The sequence below is a fragment of the Crocuta crocuta genome, unplaced genomic scaffold, assembly GCF_008692635.1.
Source record: "Crocuta crocuta isolate KB4526 unplaced genomic scaffold, BGI_CrCroc_1.0 scaffold162, whole genome shotgun sequence".
NCBI lineage: Eukaryota > Metazoa > Chordata > Mammalia > Carnivora > Hyaenidae > Crocuta > Crocuta crocuta.
In genome coordinates this window covers 574,791-591,275 of record NW_027529433.1, presented here as the reverse complement: position 1 = coordinate 591,275, position 16,485 = coordinate 574,791, and the positions used below count along the sequence as shown (strand labels likewise).

General features: G+C 33.5%; 1 protein-coding gene and 1 non-coding gene across 9 annotated transcripts in view; one reads left to right on the top strand and one right to left on the bottom strand.

The window, feature by feature from the left end:
* XRCC4 (X-ray repair cross complementing 4) overlaps nt 1-16,485 on the top strand; it is a 262,099-nt gene that overhangs the window by 119,109 nt on the left and 126,505 nt on the right. The gene's annotated exons all lie outside the window — the stretch shown is intronic.
* On the bottom strand, nt 4,114-4,220 carry LOC144228131 (U6 spliceosomal RNA). The gene has a single exon (XR_013334123.1). It is a non-coding gene; the product is annotated as a U6 spliceosomal RNA (small nuclear RNA).

The window sequence follows — 16,485 nt, the reverse complement described above, 5'->3', positions numbered from 1 at the left end:
AGTGCATAACAATATTTGATATACTTTACTTTTTAATTTGACCTTGTATACTGAAATTAAATTTGTTGGTATTAAACTAGGTCTTTAATAAACGATATTTGCTGAAAGAGAGGCTCCTTTACAATGTTGTGAACATTTGTCTTTATTCCCTTTCATTGGTTGTTCTCTTTCAGAGATGTTTGTGACATGCTTAGTTTGAGAGTGCAAAACTATGAAGTTAAGTAATACTATATTTTAAAATAAAAATGTTGACAGTATCCATTTTTGAGAGATTTAAAAAATAATACATAGGCAGAGTTTACCTGGCAAAACTCTTGGCACTGTCCTTATTTAAAAAAATATAGATTTCAAGGGCTAATGCTTGGGACTTTTGTTTTTAAAAACTCTCTCTGAAGTTTTCTTTTCCTGATTTTCCACCTGCAGATCGGGCTCTATCTCTGCTATATTATGTTATAGCTTTTCAAGGAAAAAGAATATTAGATTTTGTTAGGATTAGAGTCAGAATTCACAATTAAGACATTGTGTGTTTACGGTATTATATACTGGTTTTAATTTCCATTGCAAAAGAAATCAGGAATAATGAATCATTTCCTTTAAAAATTCAATTGCTTTTTAAGTGACCACCTTTCATTTAAATCCAAAGACAAACAAAACAAACAAACAAACAAAAATGGCTTCTGATAATTATATGGAGAACTTCCCATAGACACACTGTCAGTCGAAAAGACTTTATTTGCAAAGCCGACTTTTCATAGCTCATGTTACAAAGAGTGTGATCGACAGAAACTCAGAATAAGAAGAGAATTGTTTTAAAAACATAAAATGAAGGTGCCATCACTTTATTAGTATCTTTCTGTTGCCTCACCTCATGCTTATTTAAAGACAAAAATTTTAAAGAAAAAAATCAAATACTTTAGAAACTAACCTGCATTCTCTCTTAGAAGGAAAATTTCACATCTCTTGAATCACTAGCTCTTTGTAATTACAGAGAGGAAAAGTTACCTTTTTATAAGAATTTGTTTTTTGGCCTAGAATTGCTTGTGTATCATTTGTTTGCTTAAATACCACATAAATTGGAATAACCCATGTGATTTAGATGGTACCACATTCTAATCCTGCTTCCTTGTTTGAACATTAGCATCATGAAAATAAAGTATATGTCTGTAAGGAGAAGTACCATAGCCTATTTTAATGGAAAGGACTTAAACTGAGCTGAGAGCTCATGTCTAATCTTCTCTTTATTATTGTGGATAGAATACATGTTTCTTACCTCTATATCAGGAAGGGACTCTGGAAGCCATGGATCAATAATGTATGTGAAAGTATTTGCACTCTGTAGATTACACAGACTAGTGTTATTCTAATCGATGTTACTCTTTTATTTAGGAATATATGGATTCCAAAGAACTTTTTAGATACAGTTTTTCTTGTTTCTCATACTTTTCGTTCTCTGTGTTCTAACAGTTAGTTGAGTTGATTTAGTGTTATTCCTGCATCACCAATCATAGTGCCTTGCACACAGTAGGATTTCTAACATTTGTTCACTAAGTAGTGAATGATTCCTTTGCAGTATGATTTAATATCTTTGAGATGAACATAATAAATGCAGTTTAAATTGGATTATAATTTTTAATTCATCTTACCTGCCATGCTGTTTGAACACTATTCGTAAGATGTGGACACATTTGGACTTCTGTCGTTATCTGGCGTAACATCAGAACTGCCTCAGAGTTTATTTTAGCATCATCGTATTGCTAAACAAAGCCCGGCAGTTATGACTTTTGTTTGGCACAATTTCCTACCTATTTCAGAGAATAAAGTATAATTTATACTAGTTGTTTTTCCCCTAAGCTTCATAACACTTATTTAAACATTGTATTATATCCAAATTAGCCTAAAAGACTCCATTCATTCTCTGTTCTTTGGCTGGTATGCCACTTACTCACAGATTCATTGACTATGATTGATTATAAACTGCCTCTGAGACCCACTTACACGGATTGGTCATTTGTTAGAGTTTAAATGAGTCACAATTCCCTCTGCTATTGGACTTTACAATGTGTAATAAGGTGTTTTTAATGACTTTCACTGCAAAATACACTCCTTTTATCTTCAGGCTAGCCTGGTTTAAATCTCTCTTTTGTTGGACACTACTCTAAAGAAAACTTTTATCCCCCATTATACTTTTCTTTCCATGAAACCATATCTTAGAATATTTTAAAAGCCAGAGGGCAATCTAATTATGCCTCCATTAAATATTTTCACAAAAATAAACTTTTACAGTATTCTACATCAACCTTTTCATCAAAATCACCTTTTTCATTTGTTGCATCCCTGAAAATGTTTTAAATGCACAGCAAACATCATCAACATAGTTGTGCCCTTGTCTAATTGTGAACTCCTAAAAAAACGGGATAAAACCTTGGTTTACTCATGTTTGCTACTCAACATCAGCACAGTGCTTTGTATTTAATGGGTAGCCACCTTTTTTTTTTTTTTTTTTTTTTTTTTGTTGAATTGAATTGTAGTATTTGTATAAAAGATTTATGAAAGGTCTTAATAGTGAGTGCTCCAGGAATATCTCTGGTAGAACTGTTAACTAAAGACAAAAAATCAAGAGGAGGAGCTGAGCAGTCACATAATTCTCAGGTGGCTGGGTAAAAGGCCAGGTGTTAAAGCACTAGGACTTTCACTGGAAACTTATTTTTTCAGTTTGGGGAGAACAGAGTATGTGGAGTTTTGCCCAAGTTTGCCCATTTTAAAATGATATCAAAATCAGGGTGCTTAGGATTACTGAAATCAAATTTTGTTCAGACCAAGGTCATTGAGTCTGCTAAATTTCTGGTCAGAAAGAGTAATGGAAAAGTGAACCAACATTGATTTTATGCTGCTCCGTGTGGGAAGCTGTGCTAGGTGCTTTGCATAATATATCTCATTTCATCTTGACCACAATCAATATCAGGACTTCTAGCTCTCAGTGCTAAAGAGAGATTCCAAGGTCACACAACTAGTGGGAGAAACAGCCAAAATTGGAATTCACTTGTGGGTGACAGTAAAGCCCATGGTAATTAATTACCCACTCTGTTATTCAGGCTCTTTTACTATTAATTAATAACTAGATTTGGTTGTTAAATCTTAACTATTTTACATAGGTCAACTGACAAGATTTAGTATAGAAAATGCTGAAATAAAATAGCATTTTGGTCATTTATTATACTGCAAAATAGTTATTAAATTATTTTTAATAATTTAATAATTTTAATAGTTTAATAATAATTATTTAAAATATACATTAAATATATTATTTATTATATATAAATTTATTTATTTATATATAATATTAAAATAACAATAATTTAATAAATTATTTTTAATAATTTAATAATAATAAGTTATTATTTAAAATTCAGTTGGATGCATAGAAAGGATCAATCTGAGATCAATGTAAATCTTATTTCTCTAACTTTGATATGGATAACCACATGTACCTGTGTCCAGTTGGCACATGGAAATACTCAGCTGATTTCTGATTTTCTCTGGAAATGAATCCAGAGAGGGAATCAGAGCCTCCTCAACTCTTCTCTCCCCTTAGGCACTCTAGAGGAGGTTACTGCTATTAATAATCGACTCTGTCACCGTTGAAGTTTCACTTTAGAATAATATCAAGTTGATCTTTTGCTTACTTATTGCCTCATTAAGAGGAACCCATTTTCCCTCAGAAAAGAACAGATCTCTTTGGAATTATGTATTAGCCAGAAACCTTTCCTTACTGCAACTTCTATTCTTTAAAAATTTTAGTTAACAACAATAATTACTGAGCGATTTACACCATCATTATTTGTGGCACTATGAAAATCTAGGTTTCAGTTGTAGATCTACTGATAACTTTCTTATCAAGGTGTCTTGTTTTTTGGTTTTTTTTTGTTTTTACCAATCTACCTGCATCTCATTTTTCTTATCTGTAAAGTGTAAGAAGAAAATTAGATAATCTGTGAAATTCATTCAGCTCTTAATTTGTAATTTCCCAGTGTATTTTAAGTGTCCTTTTTTTCTCTAAGGAAGTCAGGGAAAGTCAGCAGTTTCCCAGGAGGTAACTGTAATGCTGCTTGCTAGAAAAATGTTCCAATGTTTTCTTTTACCTGTTGCCATCCCNCGCAGGGGCCATGCTAATCTTCTCTGTATCGTTCCAATTTTAGTATATGTGCTGCCGAAGCGAGCACCATCCCAATAATTCTTAAAGGAATTAGTCTTCTAAATGGTGGAGGAGACTGTATTATTGGAAGCTACAGAAAATTTAAATAGGTTTAAATTTGGGGTGCCTGGGTTAAGCATCCTACTCTGGCCTAGGTCATGATCTTACTGTTTGTGAGTTCAAGCCCCATGTCAGGCTCTATGCTGATGGCTCAGAGCCTGGATCCTGCCTCAGATTCTGTGTCTCCATCTCTCTCTCAAAGGTTAAATAAACATTATTTTTTTTAATTGAAGAGATTTAAATTTAAGCCATTTTAGATACATATATTTATACATTTATTATTATATAAATATATAGTTTAATACAGTACCTGTCACATACTTAATAAAAATTAGCTGATGTTAGCATTGTTATTACTGTTACTGTTCATGGTAGTGGTGATGGTAAATGCCACTGTTAAATGAAATAACATATTGCTATTTTATTTAAATTTTCATAATATTGAGAGAAAATATGCTAATAGTCTAAATTCTAGTAATTCGAATATTAAAAAAAATCCTCGAATTTACCTTAGTGAAATTTGGTAATAGATTTATGAAGAGNCCATAAGATCTTGCCTCTTGAACAAAAATACTTTTAGTTTGGGGAAAGGATCTGCCAAGCTTTAGAGACATGTGAGTTGTTGGAATAAACAATGAGCTTTCATACCCCTGGGCACTTTGAAAATTTGGACAAAACTGTTGTCCTCTAAAGATTCTTTTAGTACTTATTTGGGTCAGTAAATGTTATTAAATGCTCACAAAGCCCTTTCTTTAGTGAATTCTCTAATTTGCAGGCTGTTTTTCAGTAACACAAAAATAAACATTAAAGGATGAGGTAGAAAAAATATAATAATAAACACTAATAAATACTAATAGACAAAGTTAGAAAAAATATAATAATAAACACTAATAAATACTAATAGACAAAGTGTTCATCTGTGTATATATGTGAGCAAATGAGAGAACTGTATTTACTGAAGTGAGTTTTGTTGATGTTAAAGTAAGTTTGATTTTTCCATGAAGCAATTTATTTTTCATAAAAGAAGGAAGCTTAGGTCATACCTTTTAACTATACGGTGGTTTTCAGGTTCATCAGTAATAAAAATTTAAACCATCTTCTCAGGAAATATAAAGGTTTTTAAAATACTGGATTTTTGAAGCATAAGGAACTGGGCAAAATAGTTTTAACTTTTCCTTAAGAAATAGTTAGTTGCTAGGAGACCACAAATAGGTGCTAATGATTCGAAGTTTCAGGCAGCTCTCAAGTAGGCTTGTATCTCTTTAGAAAAGATGTTTAATCCTATTCACCCCAGACTATCCCATTAATAATTAAATGCCTGATGACTCTCTTTGCAGAGAATTTTAAAGTTTGTTGGAGAAAAGAGAAATAATTGAAGGGTAGAAGAAAATAATATGTTCGAAAGTATCAAATTAATTTATTTACACTAACATTTTTAAATGCCTCTTAGGTGTTGGGCCTGATGTCTGTCTCACTCCAGGGAAGCCATGTTAAGTAAGATGTTGTCTCTGCCTTTTAAGAGTTCCCTCTCTATTTGCGGAAAGAAACATCTAAATGATTAATTTCAATGCAAAATAACAAATAAGGATCCTGGAAGGTACTCAGTATATGGTTAAGTGAATGTGTGATTAATGAATGGATGTTCACAATGCTATGTACAAAGTCTGAGAAGGTAAAGAAAGAGGAATGTCTCTCTCTATCTCTGTAGTTCTTGATGTTTGAACTGTATTTTGAAGTATGAGTAGTAGAGCTAAAGAGTAAGCAGGTTGAGAAAGCAGCCCAGAACATTCCAAGTGGAGAAAAAAGATCATATGCAAAGGTATGAAGGTGTTTGTTGTTGTTTTTGTTTTTTTAAAAAAGGAGTGAAAGAAAAGGACATATTCAAGGAAGGGACACAAGTTGTATGTGATTGGCTAAGAGTGTGGATAGCAGAATGGGGAGAGATAAGCTGGATTTCTAAGGTGTAAGTAGATTGACATTTTAGAAAGATACCTGGTTTGAGTGTGTAAGACTAACCAGAAGGAGAAAAACAGGGAGGTAAAGATGAATTAACAGGGTGTTGAATTAAAACAAGAGAAAATAATGTCCTCTGAGATGGGGAGGGGAGAGATGGAGAGCTATTTGGAGACAGATTTGACAGAACTTGATTTATTCCATAAGGATGAGAGCATTGTGACTTTTATATTTCTTCCTTAAACCAGTAGTTTGATGGTAAGGCTAATAATCAAAATGAATGATTTAAAATTTTTAAATTTAAAATATTCAAATATTACATTTGTGCTTTAGGAGTCCCAGATTAAAAAAAAAAAAGTCCCAGAAACAGTTGGAACTGTGTATCCAGAGCTAGGGAAGCACACAAGAGCAGGCTCCATACTCTGTAGGTGATAGCAGAAGCTGGGAAATGTGGGTGGAATCACCAGGGTGAGCCAGCTGCATGAGATCCTGGGAGTTCTGAACTTTGTCCTCTACAGGCACTGTTTTTTGTTTTGTTTTTTGTTTTTTGAATGTTTTATTTATTTATTTTTTTTAATTAATTATTTATTTATTTATTTCTAGGAGAGAGAGAAAGACAGCGTAAGTAGGGGAGGGTCAGAGAGAGAGGGAGTCACAGACTGAAACAGGCTCCAGGCTCTGAGCTGTCAGCACAGAGCCCGACGCGGGGCTCGAACTCACGAACCGCGAGATCATGACCTAAGCGAAAGTCGGACGCTTAACCGACTAAGCTACCCAGGCGCCCCTGTTTTATTTATTTCTGAGAGAGAGAGTGAGCAGGGGAGGGTCAGAGAGAGGGAGACACAGAATCTGAAGCAGGCTCCAGGCTCTGAGCTAGCTGTCAGCACAGAGCCTGCCGTGGGGCTCAAACCCACAAACCGTGAGATCATGACCTGAGCCAAAGTCGGACGCTTAACCAACTGAGCCACCGAGGCGCCCCTTCAGGCACTGTTAAGAAGAGCAAAGGTGCCTCAGCTGGGTGGCTCAGGTGGTTAAGTGGCAGACTTTAGCTAAGGTCCTGATCTCGCACTACATGAGTTTGAGCCCTGCGTTGGGCTCTATACTGACAGCTCAGAGCCTGGAGCCTGCTTCAGATTGTGTGTCTCCCTCTCTCTTTACCCTTCCCCTGCTTGCATTCTGTCTCTCTCTCTCTCTCTCTCAAAAATAAACATTTTTTAAAAAAGGAAGAAGAGCAAAGGTTAGTTTTGAGGTGTTGTTTAGAACCCAAAGTAAGTAATACAGGTGTATGAAAACTAGTTTTTGTATTTAATTGTCATGAATTAAATGAATATCTCCTAAGACTTTCAAAGAGTGATTCATTCATGGTGTTAAAAATTCAGTAAAACAAAGTAAATAACTTAAGATAATTAGTTGTAAGATTTTTAAATTAATGCATTTGTTAAATCATTTCACTCATTTATTTTAAAATCCAAGAAGCACAACATAATTTTATACTAGTCTATCTCTTTTGTAATGAATATAATGGATAGGTTAATTAATTTTATTAAGTTGAATAATACTTTTTCAGTCCCACTTAACTGAAATTTTTTTCTTCTCACCTCAGAAGAAAAATCTCTTTCAAAAGTGCCTTACACTCTTAAGGTAAGAAGGTTTTCATCTGAGACCAACAGTAAGAATATATTTCATATTTCAGCTGAGTATACACATTTGTCTGTATGTGTATATAAAGCTGGCACATTTCATTTTATGAGACACGACTCACCCTGTTACATCTCATGAATTCTAATGTTCTCTAAGATATTTTAGTTTTTAAAATCTGGTTACCATCCACTTACTTTATAACTTAGTAATGGGTGCAGACAGTATTTGACCTGCTTAATCTCTTTTTAGTGTGTTGCTTTATTAATGCCTATTCTCTCACCTTCAAGGAGTCTTGTCTATGAAATTGTAAATGTATTCAATTCTCCTTTATCCTAAAATTAAAAAAAATCTCACTTGTTCTATGCGTTTTGAAAATTATTATTGAATCTATATTACCTCCACATTTCTAATATATATATATGATATATATAATCACCACTCGCCACTTCAACCTTCCTGTCACTTTGGCCCCTTTTCCAACACTTAGCATTATCATCCAAAATCACTTCCCTTGATAACAGCAAACCACTAATATAACAGTTAATGTGCCAGGCTAATTACTTTACAAATATTAACATATTTAACATACAACAGTGTAAAGTAGGTACTATTATTATCCATAAAGAGATTCAGTAGCTTGCTCAAGGTTACACAGATAATAAGCAGGGAAACTGGGGTTCAAATCTAGGTATCATCTATAGCTCTCTCTTAAACAAATTTCTGTAATACCACCTTGCTATTTACAATTTTCAACCAAGATATATTTACATCTCCCTCCTCCTGATATATCATTTCCATTTAAAGTCAAACCTATTATCCTTAAAGACTGACATGTAATATTGGAATAATATTGTAGAAGTAGTAGTGGTTGGTAAGTGGTCTGGCTATGTGTTTGTCTTACTTCAAGGGATAAGAATGATGTCTTAAGGGATGTGGTGGCATTTCACAATGATGAGGAGGTTGGTTGAATGCCCAGCAAAAATGAAAATGTATGTAGGGGTATATTGGTATGCTAGGGCTGCCATAATAATAATAAAAAAAAAATACCATAGCCTGGGTGGTGTACGTGACAGAAATCTATTTTCTCATGATTCTTGAGACTGGAAACCCAAGATCAAGGTGTTGGCAGGTATAGTTTTTCATAAGGCCTCTCTCTCCATTTGCACATGGCTGCCTTTTTGCAGTGTCCTTTCATGACTTTTTCTTTGTGTGTGAGCATTTCTGCTGTCTCTCTTCTTATAAGTTTACTAGTCATATCAGAATAAGGCCCACTCATATAGCCTGACTTAACCTTAATTACCTCCTAAAGACTATATTTGTAAATATAGTCACATTCCGAGGTATATTGGGTGTTAGGGCTTTAATATACGAATTTTGGGAGGACACAGTTCAGTTTTTAACAAGGAGTTTCTTAACCATGAAAAGGGCAGTCAGTTGCACATAATTACCCTTCAAAGGACTGTGGATCAATTTAATGAAAATGAGAGCTAGCAAAAAGATATCAACAGAGCATTGATTCTGAATACTGACATCAGCAGGATAAAGGAGACAATAGATGAGGAAAGTGGAAGCACATTTTAATGATGTGTAGGAAGGAAGGGCAAGAAAGAATAATATACTAGATTTGATGACCTAACCAGCCTCCTTAGGTATAAGCCAAAAGTTGATGTTCAGGGCTCTGAATAGCTTACATCTTTGCTGTGTACCCGTCGCTGAGAAAGACTAAATTAATGGAGTGGAGTAAGCAATAGTGGGGATGTGGAAAAGGAAGGCAGGCTGTTAGAGCATATCTTTTTGAGATAATGTGCAAATGTTTTTAGAATTGAATGGTTGTAAGTAATTTAAACATGTAATTTTTTTCTAAAATTCAAAAGCTATACTATTTTATAGTTGAGTGTAGTGGATATAACTCCTCACCTACTCAAAGTATTAATGATTTCTTCCTTATTATGGATCACATTTTACTATTCTACATGTCTAGTAATTTTTTTATTATATACTGGTCACTATAATTTATGTTGTTGAGATTCTGGAATCTGCTGTCTTCTTTTAAAGAATGTTGAGTTTTGTTTTGACAGGTAGTTAATTTATTGGCAAATAAACTTCATCCTTTCTTTCAAGCATAATTGAGGTGGATCTGTACTTTTTGGGGGTGTCACCTGCATGCTTAGCATTTTCAGTGTGGTATTTTGCTCCACCAGTGAGATGTTCTGCATCTCATAGTATATGTAACATTTGGAANTGTGAGATCATGACCTGATCCAAAATCAAGAGTTGGACACTTAACCAACTGAGCCACCCAGGCACCCCTGTAACATTTGGAATTTCTTTTTAGTTTACAGCTCTGGCTTTTTTTCTGCTGGGCCACACAGCCTTGCTCTGTTCATGTGCAGTTTATTATTCATCTAAGATATTAAGACGGCCCCTTTGGGGGCTCATTTTTATTTACACTTATCTGTTGCCCAGTATCTTGCACTGCAGATTTCAACTATTTCAGTAGTCCCAAACTCTAATTTCTGTCTCTTCAGTTGAGTGAAATCATTGTGTTCTACATGGGCTCCATCCACCTCTCTGTACTGAGGTACAGAAAATGCATGAGTCAGAAACACAGAGTGATCCTTAGCTCTCCTCCTCTTATTTCCCTTCTTTCTGGAATCATAGTCCTATTTCTCACTGTTGTCCCCTATTAAAAACCAATAAACTCTTCTTGAGAAGTTGAAAACATCTTTAACATGAGTTTTGATAACATTAAATTCGGCTTTGTAGAGGTTGCTTTCTGTTGAGGTCAGTTTTACACATTCATACTAACATTAGTACTGTTTTGAAGAAGTTAAACATGGCTGTGTATTAGTAACATATCAAAGGTAAATCACACCAGCTTGAAACATTAATGTAAAGTTTTTTTTAAAAGCCCCATCCTGCGAAGGAGCAGCATGTTAAAATCACTTGGGCTGAGAAAAGTGTTCTGAGAATGGTTCTGTTAAAGAAAGTTTGTTTTCTTAACTCTTGATGTCATCGGGTAACAAAATCAACATTCTTCTGTATTTAATGAAAATAGGTTTCAAAATAGCAACAGGTGTTTTGGTAATAAAAAACTATTCATGGCTTAAATCATTAGGGTGTCCTATTTTCTTTATTATAATTACTGAAACAAGAGATTCTGAAATTAATCTATTGTTATGTAAACTTGAAGAAGGAAGTCTAAGAAGTGGTCTTATTGATCTTTAGACCTATTCTGGTTAGTGTAACAATTTAGTTAAGAGATTTTAAGATAATTTATTGTGTAAAAACAAAACAGAGATATGTAGTTACTAGAAACCTAGGAATATCATTTTATTGCCAGCACAGAAGTAACACCTTAATACATATAAAGTAAATGAGGAAAAATTGTTGACAAAAAACTTTGTGAATACTTGTGTAGGATTTTTTCTCATGACTGTAAACATATCTGAGTTTAAGTTTTCAGTTTTAAAATGTTCATTTGATATCTGTATTTAGTAATAATTGATTATCTAAAAATGAATATGGATGAAGTAAATAATTGAATGATGTTTTAAAATATTTCATTTGATCAGAGAAGAAAAAATACAAATTAATTACAGATAACAGTTTGGTTAACATTTTTTTCGTTTCTCCTTTTCTCTCTCTCCCCCTATCCTTTCTTTCTCTTCCTGCTTTCTTTTTCTATTTAAAAACACATTTAGATCTAAAATTATTGTATATTATTGTGATCTAAGAAGAGAATTTGAGGCTAGGTCTCAAACAGTGAGATAGTTCTTAGTTATCTGGATAACTCAAAGGTTCCAGTTACTTTTCTGAGAGATGATATTTGTGTTTTGCCAGTTTTTCTGGATAATTGCCTCTAAACCCTCATTTTCCATAGCTTTCGAGAGTCATGGCATTAAGGTGTATTCATACCATCCTCCTGCCCAACTTTGATCGTTTATGATCGAATTGCTTACTGCTTATTTGTACTCTTCCTGCTTCCCTCGATTTAGGATTCAAGTCAATCGTTTGAGTGTCATGATTAGCTTGATAGCTAAGCTACTGTTAGCCAAGGTCTTGCTCTTGGGAAGATCTTAAATCTTGCATGATTATATTTAATGTTATTGTTGCATTAGTTTTGGCAACATACAATGTGAAACCACTTTAAATAAGACAAAACGTCTAAATTTTACAAATTTTATTTGCCACCTAAACCTGTTAAAAAATGTATTGCATATTAAAGGGCAGTGATGTTTTTTTTAAAGGGCAGTGATTTTTTTTATCAGTAAATTTTTATTTAATTGTTGTTTCTGGATTGTTACCCCTTTATGAGTAGAGATTGTGTCTATTAATTTTTTAAAGGGCAGTTTTGTAAAATTTTATATAAAGAGTAGGTATTGAAATTATGACACTTGGCATCAATGATGATATCCAAAAGAATGTAAGTATTCTTTTTTGTTTCTGTTGAATTAGTCCCTGAATGAGAAGGTGAAGCAAAAATTTTGAACTGATGCCACTCTAAGAAAATAACAGCAGCTTTTACTCAAAATGATTTATGAACTCATTAAATTTACCTTTTCCCTCTGCAATTCAAATTGGTCAAATAAATCCAATGGCAATTATGTAGACAGTGAATTTAAAGCATGTTGCATAGGCATCCACAACAATCCTGTGACCTACAGGAAGTGTGTTATTGACTGTTGAATACTGATTCTTAAAGATCTCTTTTTTTCATCTTCGTGTTTCTGTGTTTTCTCAGTCAAGTTATTTATCCTAGTTTCTTCCCAGTTATTTTTTTACCTCTATTTTTGGTCTTAGTTAGGAATAGTACTTCTCACTTTCATTTAGAGCATTTATACACTTTTATTTTCCAATTTGTGTGTAGGTGTGTGTGTGTAGGTATAAATCTATTTGTCTATATGAACAGTAACACACATACACAAACTTTTTCTGCTTCTGTATTTTCCCAGCTGTGTTATGATAACTTCCCCTGTGTAACTGTGTTTTTTGGCTAAGATATCTGGTAACCATTATTTACAAATAATATACTCCTTTGTACAAGGTCAGACTATTCTCCACAAGAGCATTTTAAATGCCAACTCTAAAGTATTAGGCTTTGAAATCAGTGTTTAGTTTATAATGAATACTATTGGCTTTTTTTTTTTAGAAGTTATGTTTATGGATAAACAAATCAGTCACATTTTTATTTTTGTTTAAGTTTGTATTTAACTACAAAAATTATGCCCTCTTTTAGATTTTATTTATAAAATCTTCAGTATTTTCATTGCTGCTATTTTTATTTAAAAATATTTTGAATACCAGTAGTGTACCTGGCAATATGATAGACCTTTTTTCCTAAATTTCATTAATTATGGGATAATTATAAATACCAAAATGTGGGTATACATGTAATACCTACTTCATTGGAAAGACTGTTTTTCTATTGGTAGCCTTATCTTTTTCTTCCATTTCATACAAAATTATAATGTCTAAAAATTCTAGCACTTATAGTAGTAGTTTGTCCATTTTAATTTATGACAAAGCATTATGGTAAATGTACAGGTGTACAGAATTATTTTATGAATAATAAAATAATTATTTTAGGGAGAATAAAATGATACCTCTGTGAGGCCTACTATGTCGTGATATCCCCACTTCCCGTTTAATGATTAAAATACCTTAAAATTGGTACACATGGGTGGCTCAGTTGGTTGAGCATCTGACTTGGGCTCAGGTCACAATCTCATGGTTCATGAGTTCAAGCCCCACGTTGGGCTTTGTGCTTACAGCTCAGAGACTGGAGCCTGCTTCAGATTCTGTGTCTCCCTCTCTCTCTGCCCCTCCCCTACTCATACTTGGTCTCTCTTTCCCTCTCTCTATCAAAAATAAACACTTAAAAAATAAAAATAAAATACCTTAAAATTGAAATTTGGACTTGTTAATCATTCATTTATGAATTATGGTGTGTTAGCATTATATATGCATAAGTTATATATTTACTAATATAAAAATCATATATTTATCAATTTAATTAATATTTATTTTAACCTTCCTTAACTGTGTTTTCCAGGTAAATATAAATTTCACCAGGGGTTAAAAAAACTTATATTTTTAAATAGTTCTGCCACTTGTCTACTGTTGCACTTAACAAGTGTATGTCCACCAGTAATGGGAGGAATCAAGCCTGACAAGAGTTAATATCAGTAGGAAAAACTTATGAACAAGTGTGAGTAACTTTAAGATGTGAGGCCATTGACAAAGAAGTGGTAAGCACTACTTAGGTAGCCAATCAAGGAAGGTGATATCTTCATCCATGAAAGAGAACAATGAAAAGTTAATTGGTAACCCTAGAGAAATCTGACTAGGGAAGCATTGGAGGAACTGATACATCTTCCACAGAAGATTAAAATGATGACATTAAACCAGGAACGCTTGCAAGTCAAATCTTTCTATTTTGATGATGTGTTTAGGTTATTGAAGGCCTCAAGTAATTTTTTTTTCAAAATATAATGTCTCTACAAAGCTTCACACCATGGTAGTTATAAAATATTTATAGACAAATATTATACAGAATTACATACACTAAGTATGACTGTATTTAACGGGACTTAAAGAATTCTTAAGGGTAGTTTTGATTAATTGTGATTGTTTGCCATATGCAGACTGTACACTAAGATTCTACCCAACTGTATATACCGCTCCTTAGGAGACATAAAACCGTTTTTCCACACTTCATTTTTCTAAGTCTGTGACCTTCCCACTCTATACTACAGTGATAAGAGTAGTAAATGATAACTATGGGAGTACAAAGGAGGAATATCTAACTGAGACGTCTGAGGCCTCCTGAAACAGTAATATCTTTATGAGATAAAAGGGATGGGTGAGAGCCAGTTGAATGGTAGGTGTAAAACACTGTATCTGGAAGAAAATTGTATGTGCAAAATCCAAGAGGGAAGAGAGAAAGACAGAGAGAGAGAATGCTAGGTGAATCAGACAAAATTCAGTAAGACTGTTAAAAGTAGTTTGAACCAAGAAAGGAAAGGGATATTGAAGTGCATTAGAGAGTTTTACCTTTACTTTGAAGGCATTGAAAAAGGACATGACTTGATTAGATTGCAGCTTTAGAAAAATTGTCCTAGATGTTTTCTAGGGAATGAATTGTAACCACTTTGGCTATTTATAAGCTTTAGTAATAATCTAGAGAAAAGATTGTGGAATACTGTAGATGCAGAGAATTACTGGACAGCTTTAAGAGCCTTTTACTGGATACTGATAGTATGTGCAAGATGAAGTTTGGGAAGGCATCAAGAAGGGTTCCCAGTTTGGTTTTTGGCAAGTTATGGAATACTGGCATTAAACAGCTTTGGCACCAGTGATTACTGAACAAATTCATAAATAGAATATCTAATGTAGACTGTACATTCATAATAAACTAATAAATTCCCACTGTTACTCTCTTTGTCAAATCATTGCTTAAAATTATGTTGATGGTGTTTGTCTAATTTTGAGTATTAAGGCAAAAGGATATACAGTTATCTGTTTTAGAATAAAAACAAAAATTCCTTTATTTGCCCATTAAAATCAAATTTTGGGGTACCTAGGTGGCTCAGTTGATTAAGTGTCTGACTTTGGCTCAGGTCATGATCTCGCAGTCCATGAGTTTGAGTCCCATGTCGGGCTCTGTGCTGACAGCTCAGAGCCTGGAGCCCACTTTAGATTCTGTGTCTCCCTCTATCTCTCTGCCCCTCCCCTGCTCATGCTCTGTCTCTCTCTCAAAATAAATAAATAAGTTAATAAGTAAATAAATAAATATATATATAAAACATTGATTTTTTAAAAAAGTAAAATCAAACGTTTAATGTAAAGAAAATCGTGTGGATATTTGAAAATAAAGTTTCTGAAGAAGAAAATTCTTGTTTGGGCAAGACATTTAACCCAATACGGCCTTTAAAGTGCCTAAAAATGCCATACAGTACATTTAGTGCTTCTTATAAAATTCAGATAATATAAGATAATCATTTTTAAAAGGCATAATGAATTATGGAATCAGAGCGTTGTTTTACCGTGTGTGTGTGTGTGTGTATGTGTGTGTGTGTTTATTATATTTGACACACAATGTTACATTAGCTTCAGGCGTACAACACAGAGATTTGAAAAGTTTATATGTTATGCTGTGTTCACCACTAGTAGCTACCACCTGTCCTGCTACATCACGATTATAATGTCACTTATTGTGTTCCTTATGCTGTGCTCTTTATTCTTGTGACTTAAAGGATATTTCATTTGTAAATATCTTCTGGCATTCAGTAGGTTATCTGTTCATTTTATTGATGGTATCTTTTGCAATGCAAAAGCTTTTTTTTTTTTTCTTAATCCAAATACTCTAATTTTTGCTTTTGTTTCCCTTGCCTTAGGAGATGTATTCAGAAAAATGTTACTACGGCCAATGGAGGAGAAATTACTGCCTACCTTCTCCTTTAGGATTTTTGTGGTTTCATGTCTCACATCTAGGTCTTTAACCTAATGTGAACTTATTTTTGTATATGGTGTTAAAAGTGGTCCAGTTTCATTCTTTTACATGTAGCTATCCAGTTTTCCCATCACCATTTATTTCAGTGCTTTTCTTTTTCTTTCTTTTTTTTTTTTTAACTTTT